At 36.8% G+C, this 14,872-nt stretch overlaps 2 protein-coding genes across 3 annotated transcripts in view; one reads left to right on the forward strand and one right to left on the reverse strand.

Annotated features, from left to right (window-relative positions):
• ABCB1 (ATP binding cassette subfamily B member 1) overlaps positions 1-10,026 on the reverse strand; it is a 48,032-nt gene extending 38,006 nt beyond the window's left edge. For both annotated transcript variants that reach the window (XM_015615657.2, XM_015615665.3), the window contains exons 1-2: positions 9,815-10,026; positions 3,110-3,221 (exon numbers count right to left, since the gene is read on the reverse strand). The gene's annotated coding sequence lies outside the window, so the exon portion shown is untranslated. The remainder of the gene's footprint in view (positions 1-3,109; positions 3,222-9,814) is intronic.
• LOC107215556 overlaps positions 1-14,872 on the forward strand; it is a gene marked incomplete at its 5' end in the record, with an annotated part of 821,761 nt that overhangs the window by 97,838 nt on the left and 709,051 nt on the right. The gene's annotated exons all lie outside the window — the stretch shown is intronic.

Raw genomic sequence — 14,872 nt, forward strand, 5'->3', positions numbered from 1 at the left:
TACTTAATAAGATACAAAATTCTGTAACTTCTCTATGGCTTCTGTAGTTTGTTCAGTCACATAGCTTCACAATTTGAAATCAGAGAAGAATCAGAATCAGTGAATTTGAAATCAGAGAAGATCACTAAATCTTTCTTCTAATCTCTTATATCTTGTTTAAAACTGACAATTTGGGTGAGAATATGTCATTTCAACCTGAAGAGATTAAATCTGTAAAATAAACCAACAACAGAAGAATCTGAGGCATCACTACTGCACATTGCCTGAGTATATTAAAAATGTGTAGGTGAACACAGTAGCTGATTCGCAACCAAAAATGTACAAAACCACCTAGAAACAATATGGGTGCCAGTAAATCTCCTTCAAGCTGAAATATTTTTTCATCGAAAGTCTGGTGACTGGTTTTGCCCTAAATATATTAGCAGGATTCATAAAACCAGTGTTTGAAAAATACTGTCTTCCCTTAGATCAGTTACTTGGTTAAATCAACAGCTTACCCTCAGCTTTAGCCAATCTTTGATGTCACCAGGGCAGAAATTTTACACTAAAATTTGCAAATGGTCATAAATTTATTACACCTATTGGCAAACTGCTTCTATCCTCCATTCCCCCTCAAAGACATTGTTTAGCTGAAGATAGAACAATACCTCTTGGATATTACCATTTCTGTGAAGCTCTGCATCATCACATATATTTTCTATGTGAAAATACTTACCTGTCTATCTATCTATCTATCTATCTATCTATCTATCTATCTATCTATCTATCTATCTATCTATCTATCTATCTATCTATCTATCCATATACTAAATATATATTCAGAAGGTATATTCAATTCCCTCTTTATTAAGATAGTAGCCAATTCCCTTTGCCTGATATACTTTTATTGTTTCTGTATTATATTCACACATCATTTTTAGAATTTTTAAGCATAAATACTTTTCACATGTTTGAAAGATGATCACAGGCCCCTTGAAATGTTCTGTCGACATTAATTCTGTAGACTGAAGAACAGTTAATTCCTTTCTCTTACGTGTTATAAATCCATGGCTTGAATGTGCCTCTTGGGCACTCCAGTACAATGAGAGATTGTATTGGTACAATAAATTAAACCTTAAATCCTTCTTTGAGTCATTGCTTTTATAGAACATTCACCAGACTTTTCAGTATAACTCTGTTATTTAAGTTGTAGTTTGCATGATCATAACATAATTTTTGAATTAGTTAAGTTAGGTATATGGAGAGCATCCTCTACTATACTTACTACTCATTATTTCAGACTGTTTCCATGTATTTAATTGTCTAAATTTACTTATCCAACCCCCATCTTGTGTCAAATTGTCTCAATATTTTATTAACAAATTGATCATGAGATATGAGTTTCTGAAACTGCAGAAAAAAGCATTTGAAAAATAGGGCTCTCAGGTTTTGTGGTGAAGTTTCAACTACTTATGCTTCTAAAAAATAAATTCTGTTGAGAAAATCTCATCCCACAAATCACACATTGGATCTATGCATTCTTTTGTATGATGCAGGCCAGCATATCACCAATTGATACATGGTATTTGAACTACTGACACAGAAATGTTACTCTAACTTTGATATCAGAGACAAACTGTTGTGAAATGATGGCACGATGCCTTCAAAATTTTATAAACAATATTAAAAAAAGAACCTTTTTTTTTATATACTTATTAACAAAAGTAGTAAACAAGACAAGAAACAAGAAATACTTCAACATCTGCATATATTGTGACCAGAGAATATCACGCAAACTACTTTTTTTGTCTATTTACTTTAAAGATGGAAAGTTTGATTTTCCAAAAAGAGCCAGGTAGGCAAAATGCTGGAAAGGATTGCAGGAGTTCTGTAATGATTCCTCAATGACATTCAATTCTAGCATAAATCAAAACAACTGTGAAGAGCCTCTACTTTATGGTATTAGGAGAACTCCTGTTCTATTATAGCAGCCTGTTAGTCAGGGCAGGAAAATAATAATATTCTGTAAAGGAATTTTTCTAGCTTAGATACCATTCTATTGATGAGAGTTGTCCTACATGAAGGGAATTATTATACTGTCAGAAACTGACTATTTAGTGTTCCTTTAACTATGCTGTATATTTGGCTACACAGTAGTGCCTATTGTAGTTGCTGGACATTTTATTCTTCCTGGATGAAGCATGAGAAAAATCAAATTAATGTAAGCATCAAGCTTCTATTTGTGTTTAAAAGGCAAATCTATTCTGAAAAGCATGTTTTAAAATGTCCAAAACACTCTTATTGTCTGTGATTTGATTTGGGGTTAGTTGTTTATTCTCATAAGGAGGACAGCCAGAGAGTAATGTCACTACATTCCTACTACAAATGTGCCAGTTTTCAGCTTTACAAACTCAGTCTTGTTTCTGAAAACATAATCATTCCTTGCTGGATAGTTGCATTTTAAGTTATATCATTACTTACATTACAGTTAGAAAAATGAATTTAGCGACGTATAGTACAGAACACCAGGGCTTTAAAAATATTCAGGACTTTATTTTACAAATGAAAACAATTTATTTTACAAATGAAACATTTTTCCCACTTAAATTTGAATAAAATATATAATATTACCACACGCCCAATTTTTGTCCATGTAACTTTTCCAGGCAAGGATATGCCTGGTAACATTTTAACAGTGAAAGTAATCCTTCCCTCACTGAGTGGCTGTGATTGGACAACCACCTTTTGCCATGCACAAAGAGCCTTTTGTAAATACTGAATACACACAGCTTAAAAGCATTCAACAGTTAGTCATTAGTTACCATATATTACCATTTTTTGATAACTTGAATTAATGAAATACTAAACTGAGTGCTGGTATGTTCAGTGCCCTGAAACAAGAAAGAGGAGGAATCTTTGCTGGCCCAGAAATCCTCAGTGAGGTAGGGTAGAGCTGGTTTCTAATGCCCCTGTAATGGATCCTCATTGGGACTGAACTACTGTCTTCCAAAGCCCTGCTTTTTCCTTACATTTTATTTCTTTTCATGATCATGTTTTTTTCTCTTGAATCCCTAAATTGATGCTTAAACTCCATTTCAAGAGTCTTACCTCTGTCTGAAACCTTTCTTACCTTGCAGAAGCCCATTTTATCAAGTTTGCAGTTCTTGCTTCAAATTAAGCAATTTCCTCAAAAGTCTGAAAGATGGTTACACCTCTGTCTTGGATCACAGACAGCTGAACACCTGAAAAACAAAAAAAGGAGTTCACAAACTCACTAGATATGAAATATATAACAGCATTAATATTATATTTTATACACAAATCAAAGCCATTGACTTATTCCCTTGTACAATACTATTCAAAGCCATATTTTCTAAATATGCATTTGATTCCATACTATCTGTGAAATGTCTAGATCACATAGGAAATTAGGAGAATGAAAAACCCCACATTCAGCTTCTTCCCAGTAATACTGAATGTCAAGTTTTTGTTTATTTCTATAGCTACTGTTCATTATATGTGGAAGACATATAATGTCAAAGTGCCATCCTGTCTATCCTCCTTCCTTCAGATCACAAGTATTATATATTCCATTTTTAACAGCTGTTTGAAATCTGTACCTCCATTGTTAGTTTCCAAAAGCAAATATGGAGAACTTCAGACTATCTGAAGGTGTTTGGATGTCTAACATGAATTTTCCTTGAGATAAATTAGACCTGTTACCTCTTCCCTGTCCAAAACAAATAGGAAGAACTTCCACTTCACTTTATAGTACTTTCAAAATTTTAATGCTGCTTTCACAATTGTGGCCTGTCCTCTCTGGACAAAAAAAAATGCAAAAAACAAACAAAAAACCCCAAAAAAACCCAACAAGCAAATAAACCCCCCCAAAAAAACCCCACAAAAACAAGACCCCAAACAAACACCCCCTCACCCTGTCCCCCTGCCCCATTTCCTATAACCCCTGTATGCAGAATTGGTGCTAATGATCTTTGACATTACTATCCTCTGGACACAAGCTGATTGAAAGCTTTGATTTTTTTTCAGGAAAGTTGCCCCAAACTAGGGGTTATTTAAATAATAGGCAAATATTCTTAATTTCTGTAAGTAATTTAACTTCCATTTTCTGTAGCAGTATGGGAGTATACTTATTTTAATTGATCTTAGACATTGTATTTTGTTAGTCTGGTGAAATGACAAGAAATAATCACTTAATCTCATAAGACATTGATTAGGGCACTGTAACCATGTTCTGCATGTTAGTCTTTAACCACAGTGAAATTGCTTTGTTCCTTTTTGATGTTTACTGTAAAACAAATGATTGTGCACTCTAAGGTAAATGTGTTTCTACAGGCAATTGGTCACAGTGCAGACATATGTTCACAAGCTACAAACCTTTCAAACAGCCATAACCACAGACAATGGAGGCAATGCTCTCTCATATAATTTCTGCTTCCAAAAACATCTGCCATGTGCCACACCTCTGCCTTGTATATCAATACCAGTGATGCCTGACAACAATCCAGGGGGACTCACCAGGAAGATTCCATCTATAATATCAAGATACATCTGCATGTGATCGTTCTGCAAGAAACACTTCTAAAGAGATTGAAGGAAATAATGCTCTCACCATGCAGGACTTTAGCAGTTGGAAAATCAGATTTCTCTATTTTGTGGTCAGCTACATTGTGGCCACAGTAACTGAAAAGGCAATTACCTGCAGTCTAGCTAGTGACTCAGATTAGATGCTCTAATGTCTGATTAATTTAGCTGCATTTTCTCTTAAGTCTCCATTTCTCTAATTCCATAATGGATCATTAATCTTAATTTCCATGAATTCATCCCAAAATCATTAAAATGTATTTTGATTGCAACAAAGTTTATAGCTCTATCCACAGATATTACCCTTGTTAAGGGAAAAAACATTTTCCCCTACACTTCCCAATGAAACTTGAATTTATTAGACTTTTGCCTTGCAAATCCAGATTTCATGGTGTTTTTCTTATTTATTTCTTACTCATGTCTAAGTATAAACTTTGTGCAAAAGTGATGTAACATTTTAAACTGTTATCCAATCAATGAAACTTAAGCTAAGTTTTTAACTCATATTACTCATATGAGTTTGGCTAATCATGGCCAATATTAGTAAATTCAGACCTTCCTAAGAAACAGAAGAAAGCATCCATACAAGATTTTTAACTAATTAGCAAGCCTCAAGGTCTTCCTCAATGTTCCTCCCCTTCCCTGTGTGGACAGTGAAATCTCAACATGATTTACTATTTCCCAGACAGAATGGGAGATAAAGGCTGCAGGTTAGAGTCAGAAGGACTGGCAGGTGACTCCCCAAAAAGTTGATATGGGGACCCATGCACCACAAGGCTTTGTGGACACTCAAAGTGTTGCAGCACCATACAATGATAATTGAAGGAACAAAGTGATCTCTGCACCTGTTCCAACCTCCTCACTCTTTGCACTCTTTCTGACTCAGCCCTGTGTCATGACCTCTGTACAGTTTACATTCAGCTTGCATGCAACAACACGTGACCTTCTGTGAGTGCCGTGATACTAAATGTAATGACTTGATTTCTTTTGATAGTCAACAATAAATCATGAATGATTAACAGCTCACCCTGATTGAATAAGGCATTCAGAGCAGTTCTGTTTCCATACCACCACCCACTGAGAGCAAATTAGTTAATTTGTATGGAAAATGTTCAAGGAAACAACTCTAAGCATCTCATTCAAGCACCTAAGTCAAACCAAGATACCTACTACTGTAAGAAGAAGTCTACTCTCCTTGTATTCATTGTCTGCATCTGGCACACAAGGAATGCTGTTCCCATAGAAATTACAGAACCTAAGGCAAATACCCTAAGGATCCAGAGGTTTCCTGTGGGCAAGGTATCCTTATTAAATGCTACTGAGATTCCTCAACGGGAACATCCTCTGGGGTTCTTTGAGTAGTCAGTACTATGAAGCAGAACTAAATTTAGGAAATGGATCATTTTTAACTAACTCTGGTGAGTGTCTATGGGACTTGGCATGCAAAAAAAGCCTTTTATGTAAGCAATAGAGTCAAAAACATGGCAGTGATTCTATGTCATGGGCCATTTGCAGAAGACATTACAGGATTTTTTGTAGAGTCTGAGGATGAATATATTGCTAAATTATCCCACACTGTAAAGAAGACAGATTATTTCTTCAGTGATCATGCATGGCTGACAATCAGTTCATGAAGACATCCACTGAGCTGGAAGTTATAAGCAGGCGTGACTAAAACCAGGCCAAGTCCTATAATGAAACTGATTCCATGGTATGGTGCACATGAGGGAAGAGAATGTATCTGCCTAGGTTATTTATGGAACACCTGAGCAAAGAAAGATGCTTATTACTATATTTGAAAGGACCAGAAGAATTTCTCACACACCAATTGGATAATCTATTGTGTATATGAAATTGCATGTTTACAAGAACATAAATTATTGAAATACAGTACTTCATTTTGTTCCAAATATATATGTGACAAAATCTCTTTTTGAACACTGATGTGGTGTATTGCTTCACAGAACATACTTACAACCTACTTTCCTAATAGATTTCCACCTATATTCATATATCAACTGAATCATTCAAGAGTGGTAGGTCTTTCAGGGAAAGTATGTGTACATGTTTCCTCAAGGTCTAAAAATGGAACTAAGTCTAAGTCATCATGAGTGCATGGTCTTTTCATGCACTGGGGGTCGGATTGTGTTATCACATTTAATTTGGTACAGAGTTCACCTTGCTCCATTAAATCCAGCATTAGAACTGACAATTTCCTCTGTTTCACAAGAGGGTGAATCTGGGCAGGCAGAATAATGCTTATCTCAATATTTCATAGTAAGAAGTTCCCCATAAACATCTTAACCCCAAGAACAGTTAAACTTATCTTGTTTCTTTTTATGAGCCACCACTATGGTAGTCATCAAAACATCCTTTGTGCTTCTACAAATATTCATAGTAGTGGCTATTTTGACAATGGTAAACTAAGTAAACTGATCTCCTCCCAACAGATCACATGGATACAGATAAGGACTTCATTGTCTTGCCATATAAGATGATTCATACATACATTAGTGTTAAACCAAGATAGGAAATAGAGGAAAAGAATAATTGCATTGTTCAACTCTGAAAATCCCCTTCTTCTTCTTTGTATATAATTAGATTAATACACGAAAAAGAGGGGTGAACAACAAAAAAGGAAAAAAATATATGTATATGTTCTATATCAGCAAAATAAGAGTGGAAATAATGGCAAATGTTACCAACCTCTGCTGTGCATCAGTTTTGATCTAGCTGATAATAAGAACATTCAGGCTTTTTTCTCTCTTCAGATCTGGGTGTATAATACTAGTCTAATGGTCTTTAAAAGTAGATTCTCAGTTTTTGATTGCTAGGTTGACCTTATAATTTCTGCAGTGAACCATTTACTAACTTGAAGACACACCCTGAAACCTCTACTACACTGATGGATTTCTGCACACTCAGAAAGTTCTTTTATTTCAATACCAGTCACCCAGAACACAACAGTCAACTATACATACAAGGATGTAAGGGAAACTCAGACCACAACTATACTGAAAATTCAGGTTACAGTGACAACAAAATAGGCTTTTATGATGCAGTTAAAACCAGAACAATGGTAAAAAAATGCACCCACTGGTTACTCCTGCTTGGGTTGTGCTGCCCCTGGGAGATTTTTGTAACAATAGCAGCTGACCTGACTGTAGAGCAAGCAAGAGTATTTGCTTAAAACTTGAGGCCACTGAATTCAGAAACTTTTAAAATGGGGCTTTTGGGACTAAAGGATTAGCTTCCCTTAACTAGTAAAGATTACTCAGCCTCAGAATGGAGTATTATTATCAGCTATACTGCAGGCACAATTTCCTGTAAGAAATTTAGTAGGTAGATGTCTCAGAACAGTTATCTAAGGAATGACAAGAGACTTGGCTAGCAGGTTATTCCACCTAGAATGCTATGAGATGTATAATACTGTGAATCCTGGGATAATTGTTGGTATAGGTATCTGGGAATGTATCTGACCAAACAGAAGCACTGGCTTTTAAGTAGCAGCAGTACAAGACTTAAGTTAGGAAGAGTAAGTATTGGACCTGTGAGTCAAGCACAATGGGAAGAACTACAAATTCGGCTTCAGGAGGTATGGATGGAAAATGGACAAGGTAATGAAGATAAGAAAGAATAAAAGGAAATCCCAGTCCTGTGGCTCTAATAAAAGGTCTACACACTGTAGACATTACAGACTGCAATTTTGAGAAATATGGTCTTACATGACCCACAGCCTCCATTTAAAATAAAATTACAAAGGAATAGAAAAACAGTCTTTAGTGTGGCTTTAGCTCTTTATGTGAAAAGAGGTGGTAATGGTAACTGCAAAATATTCTTGGACAGTATGATAAAAACTTCCTTTTGCAGACACCAATGAAACTGCAGGAAGGAAACAAGATAAAAATTGAGAAGAGGCAAATATTTGAGAAAATGGGTTAGAATACATAAATTCCTTGCTATCTCATTTTGTCAAGCAAATAAAAAATCACAAGGAATAAAAACTACAGAAATAATAGGTCCCTCTCAACAAAGCCCTCAGACATCATCTCTTCCTCTCAATAACAAAGACTAGGGAGACTCAGCTGTCTACTTGCCCCTGGTCTAGAGGTAAAATCACAATATAACCAGTGGAAACGGCCAATAACAATATTAGTACTGGGTGGTCAAGGGAAGAACATTAACTACCACTAGTGCCATGATGTGAATTGATACCGTAGTGTCAATAACCACTCTTCAACAAATATTTTTTCCAGCTATAACCCAAGAAAGAGGGAATATAATAAAACTTACTGCATTATATGCATTAAAGGATGTTTAAGTACCTGTATTAAGATCTCTGCCTGAAGTTAAATAGCTGCCAAGTTCAGGAGTTTCCTTCTCCTGTTCCTTCAGGAGTGTGGGAGGATCCCTTTTAGGAACACCGGGAACTATTGGCACAGTCTTATTGAAACAAAATGGATTAGCTGCAGATTTTGCTACGGATGTTTGTGAAGTTGGGCCTGACCAGTGGGAGGTGAGGGTGGAGTGATTCCTGCAAGTCATTGATGCTTTGTTATTAAGAATCCGGAGGAAGTAAAAACAGTGGATATTTGGGTAACAGAATTTCCTCAAGTTTTGTGTCTGTAATTTAAAATGTGAAAAAATAGAAATTGTGTTTTAATGGCAGAGGAAGGACTGCAATCCACCATCAACAAGTTTACTGGAAAGTAAGATCTTAGTACAGAGACCTATTATTTTAACATCTGATTTGTCCAGGGTTAAAAGCAAAGAAAAAAAGCTAAAAGTGAGATTTTAACACTTAAATAATATAGCCACCTCTCAGGTTGTTTGTAAGCCTGAAATTTGTATAACACTAAACAGAACACTTGACTTATTTTGTTTCCTATTTAGCCAGTGCAATTTGAGATTCTTATGATTTGCAGGAAAAAAAAACTGTATTCTGTATTAAAAATCAGGTTTAGCATTAGTATAGGCAATTAATTTTGGATATACATCAGTAGAGGCTCTTTTGCAGTAGTCTGTATTACACATGCTCCACTAAAGTACATATCACACATACTCCATTGAAGTACATAATCAGTGGAAAAGTACAACTGGATATATATCAAACCTAGGCTAACTGGATACACATTGGCTTTTATAAATGAGATCTTTCTGTAGAATAAGGCAAGACTTTAACACTAGCTCTATAGCTTTTTTAGCCACTAAAAAGAACAGAAATGCACTTTACCTGTTTATGTGTCTCTCACCGGATAAAAGCTCCCTTATTGACTTCGTGCCACAGGTTATTCAGTGTGGCTCAAAAATAGCTCCAGTTTTTATCAAAAGTATGGGAAATCCTCTATTAGATATGCTGGGAAAAATAAAAAGAGCTGTCTGCCTTCACTCTGCACAAGCAACAGAACCACAAGCTCTGCTAATGATGTCAAAAGAGAAACCCAAAGGAAATGACCTAGCTTCATACTTAGTTTCAGACTGGATACATCAAGCTTTAACTATTTGGCTACCAAAGTAGAATAAAAATTACCTACAAACACAGAACAGAAATCTGGTAGCCTCTTCATCGTGGATAGGAAATCCTGAACATAGATAAACCAGGTAAAGAACACTTGTACATAACAAACACTACGTACACTTTAAATAGATTTGTTCCAATAGGTGCATGAGCAATATCATGTAGAGAGTGCTTGAATGCAAAAGGGATTATTAGAAGGTAGTTAGTTGACCAAATATGAAGATAGATGAGTATGATGCCTTACGTTTTAGCTTTCATATTTTCCAGATTTGGTACTGCTTTGGTATATAACTCTGAACTTCATATAAAGCGTTACCAAGTCCTCTTCACAGTGTAGTTAGACTAAACAATCCTTTTCCAGCCTGAGAACCAAGGACACAGCTGCAGCTTTAGGCCCAAAAAGTATAAACAGCAAATTGAGGAGAGCAGCCTGGGAGGATGGAACTTCATAACCTGAAGCTGTAATTGGACAACTAACCCTAATATGTAAAAGGACCAAATCTTATAAAAGTGTGAAAACTTGTGACCTGTCATCCATCTTGGGTGTAGCCACGGCTGGGCTCTTGTACTGCCCAAGGTGTATCCTTTGAAGGCTTTTCTAATACCTATTTTATTCCTTTAACACTATCTAGATTCTGTTCCAGGTAGCCTCTCCAAGGCATCAGGTATATAATTGCTTAGTTTGTGCTGTGGTGAATACCTCCACTAGGAGAAAAATAAAATTAATACATTAGAGAATTCATAAACCATTTTTGCCATGGTTTAATTCCAGATGGCAACTAAATGCCACACAGCCACTCGCTCACTCTCTGCCCAGTGCAATGAGGAGCAGAACTGGAACAAAGTAAAAACTGGTGGGTTAAGGTAGGAAATCTTTAATAACTGAGGCAAAGTAAAATACAACAACAACAATAACAGTAATGGGAATAATAATGAAAGAGAGAGAGAGAGAGAGAGAGAGGGACATAAAATGTAGGAGAAACAGGTGACTCACAAGATAGCTGCTCACCACTTGTTAACCGATACTCAGCCCGTCCCTGAACTGTGATCGGCTCCTCCCAGACAACTCCCTCACCTTATATGACATGTGGTGGAAAATATTCCTTTGGCCATCTCAGGTCTGCTGTCCTGACTGTCCTCCTCCTGCCCCAAGCTTCTCATGCAGCTTTTCACTGGCAGAACATGAGACACTATGAAGTCCTTGAATTAGGGTAAGCAGTACTTAGCAACAGCCAAAATATCAGTGAGAAATATCAGAAACAAATGAGCTCTATCCTAGCCAAATTCAGGATAACAACCTAGGATACAAGGACTAGGATACAAATGCCAGAATTGGTGCAGTCCCATCTTAGTCCCACATACCATGCAAGGTGGAAGTAAACATGGTTTCCTAATCCTAGACTAACTGACAAAGTTATTTCAGTAAAGAAAGCTATAACCAAGTGTACCACCAAGCAGACATTTTTCATTGTATTTTCCAGATGCAATTTAAACCAATAAATTTATTTGAGACAAGGAACATATATTCCAGGAAAATCATCAAGGAATTATGTGGAAGCCTGTGAAGAAAAGAAAGGCTCCATGTAGCTGTGAATTTGCCATTCAAGGTAAATTGAATGGCTCAATGGGGCTATAAAAATAGCATTATGCCAAAAGGTGAAAAATTACAGAAAGGTTTGGGATACTGCATCTTCTGGTCATTGCAATGACCTGTGAGTCACAGCTTTTCCCAATTTCATGTGATTTAGAGCTATGTCTGGGAGAAAAAAAGTCTGCCTCATGTTTTAACTAAAGAATGGCTACTGACCCTATCTAAACACATAGAAAGAGATTAATGTTGCTATAGCAACTCAGATGGGAAAGAATGCTCAATGCACAAATAAACACACAAGACTGAACCACTACTGTGCAGAATGGCAAGGAGGATGGAAAGTAATGCTGCATATTTTCCACACAAGTTTACAGTCTAAACTGTAAATGGGATGAACTAGCTCCAATTATAAACAAAGCAGAACCTCATGTATATGAAGATAAACTCATAAAAGGAAAACAGCCTAAATAGTTCCAGTTTTGATTTTAATCAAAGGTAAATAAGCTAACAAAAGCAAGAATGTTATGTTATAAATGTTGCAATTAAAATTTAAGAGTACATAAAGGAATCCTCAACAGAATTATTGACAGCGGCTTTTAAAAGAAGCAGCATAAATTAATTATTAAGTTTTGTCTGAGTAAAGTTTGTCTGTTTCTGTTTTTATTATTAACTATGTTAGGTACAAAATTGTGAATATTTGCTTACATAACAAGGGAAGTAGTAAGCGCTCTTCACTTTATTGATAATAGACGTTACCTGTAGTGACAGTGGAAAACACTTTTGTACCAAAGACAATGAAAACATTAGATACTTGTCTCCACTACTTTAAAACTGTGGGAGACAAATGTGAGGGCTAGATAATAGCATCTATATTCCACAATGCCAAAAATAATCTTGTGATTTTAACAAATATCTCTGATTTTAAAAGAATGTATTATGAGTGCTTGAAGCAGCATACAAATTTAACTTGTGTATTTTATTTCTATTTACTTGGATAAAAACCAAATTAACGCACAACAATTGTGATGGAACCTGAACAACCTCAGCAACTGAAATGCAAGTGGAAATCACAAGAGACAGTTAAACTAAGAAAAACCAAAGTGAACACTGTGAAAACCAAAAGTGAAACCAAAAATTAAAAAAAAAAAAAAAAGAGATTAAATATTTACTTCACAGCATTTTGTTCTTGGTGTGGTTAACTTTTTTAAACAGCTCCAATTGAGAAAAAATTCAAAATTTTATGTGTACAAATACTATCCAGTAGCAACAAAATAATTAGAGTGCATGTTACTATGAACAAAGCACTTATCTGACTTTTCTAAGGAAGACCAAATATACTGCTTTTATTAAAGGGTCATTGCAACACTGATCCATAAATGGATTTCATGTGACTGAGTACAACCAAGAGTTTTTATGGACACCATTTTAGAGGGAGTAGAAATTGTGACTGGAATTTTGAACACTATTATGCAGAAACTTTGACTTCTGAGTTATCGTAACTGGAATGTATTATAAGCAACATTCAAACCCCATGAAGTAAAAATACATATAAATAAATAATTGCATATTATTTGCCTGAGATGTAACAATGTCACAAGGGAATAAAAACATGGATAGAAGTAGCAAAAATACCAGTTTTAGAGAAAGAAAGGCACTGGAAGTAGAGAGTACTATTAACATTGTTAACCTACTAGTATCAGTAGAATCTTCAAGCCTTTAAGCAGTAATCACCAACACACACATGGGACAATCAGAGTGTAGGATGGCTGAAGTGTCAACGATTGAAATGGAACAGAGCTGTAATTCTAGGAGAAATGAAGGCCAAGATCCTATACTGAAGAAGGCATAGAGATGATTGTAAAACAGCACATGCACAACCCACATTGCTATTGCCTGAAAAGATGTATCAGTCAGTGAAGGAAGGTAAGGGGCATTACTGATGGGCTTTTAACTGATTCAGAAAGGCATGTAAGAAACAGGGTTATAGTCACTGAGACCTGTCCCACAGACATGCGGTCTGAAGAAGGTTCTACAATGGAAACAGAGTACTGCTCCTACAACAGCAGTAGCTACATCAGTGTGAACCTAAACAGCTAATGATTTGTGGTGGTTTCACATTGATTGACATTTGGGACTAAAGTAAGAAAACACCCACGGAACTGATTTCTTTGAGAGAAGCTGCTGGGAGCTTCCTCTGTGCATGGCAAAGGCCAATAGCTGGCTAATTCTGAGAACTGACAACATTTTGCACCATTTAGAAATCAGATCCACCTCTGTGAGATCCACATTTTAAAAACCACAAGCCTGGGAACTTTCTCTTGGCTTCTGGCCTCAGAAGGTAGCGGAGCTCTGGTGAGGCTGGCTCTGCTCCTCCATGGCCTGTGTGGCCTGGGGAAGGCCAGGCCGGACCCCAGCGGCTCCCAGGCGGGAGATGGAGGCTGCAGGAGCCTGGCCCCAGTCTGGGCCAGCCCATGGCTGCTGATATCTTACTGACACTAAACCCTCCCTGGCCCTCACCAACAGCTCCAGGCTGAGCCAGGACCATCCGCCCCTCCCAGCGGCTGCCAGGCAGAGAAAGGCACCCAGTGCAGCCCAAAATACAGCACTGGGAGTACTGCGGCTGCTGGGCAGGATATTAACCCTTTCACTACACAGATGAGACCTGCAGACCTTGTTCCTCTCTCCAGGGAGAGAAAAAGAACGATGACACAGAGAAAGACAACATGAAAACACCAAGGTCAGTAAAGAAAGAGTCAAACCTCAGATGGAAGGAAAATGAGGACATGCTGAATGGGGCTGAAATATTCTCTGGTAGGGCTGTGGAGATGGACAATGATATACTGAAATATCTCCTTTAATTCATGAGAGAGTATGGGGGGATGAAGTGTTCAAACTGTAGATGTGAGCGAAGGCATCCATTGATAAAGCCAAGCAGATGTTGAAGTATCTATAATCTCAGGAGTAGCTTAAACAGAGAGAGAGATGAGAGTGGTGAAGATCCTTTGCCCCCAGGGAGAGAAGAAGAAAAACTCTGTTCCCAGAGATGATCACAGAGACATGAAGAGAACCTTTGCCTTTGAACAACTCATCCTTAAAATAATACCCCATGAGTTCATGTCCCATGGACACATCTCTAGGAGGGCTGTGAAAATGGGAGGAATTTCATGATGCAGAGCTTTTTT

The sequence above is a fragment of the Parus major genome, chromosome 2 (genome assembly GCF_001522545.3).
Source record: "Parus major isolate Abel chromosome 2, Parus_major1.1, whole genome shotgun sequence".
Lineage (NCBI taxonomy): Eukaryota > Metazoa > Chordata > Aves > Passeriformes > Paridae > Parus > Parus major.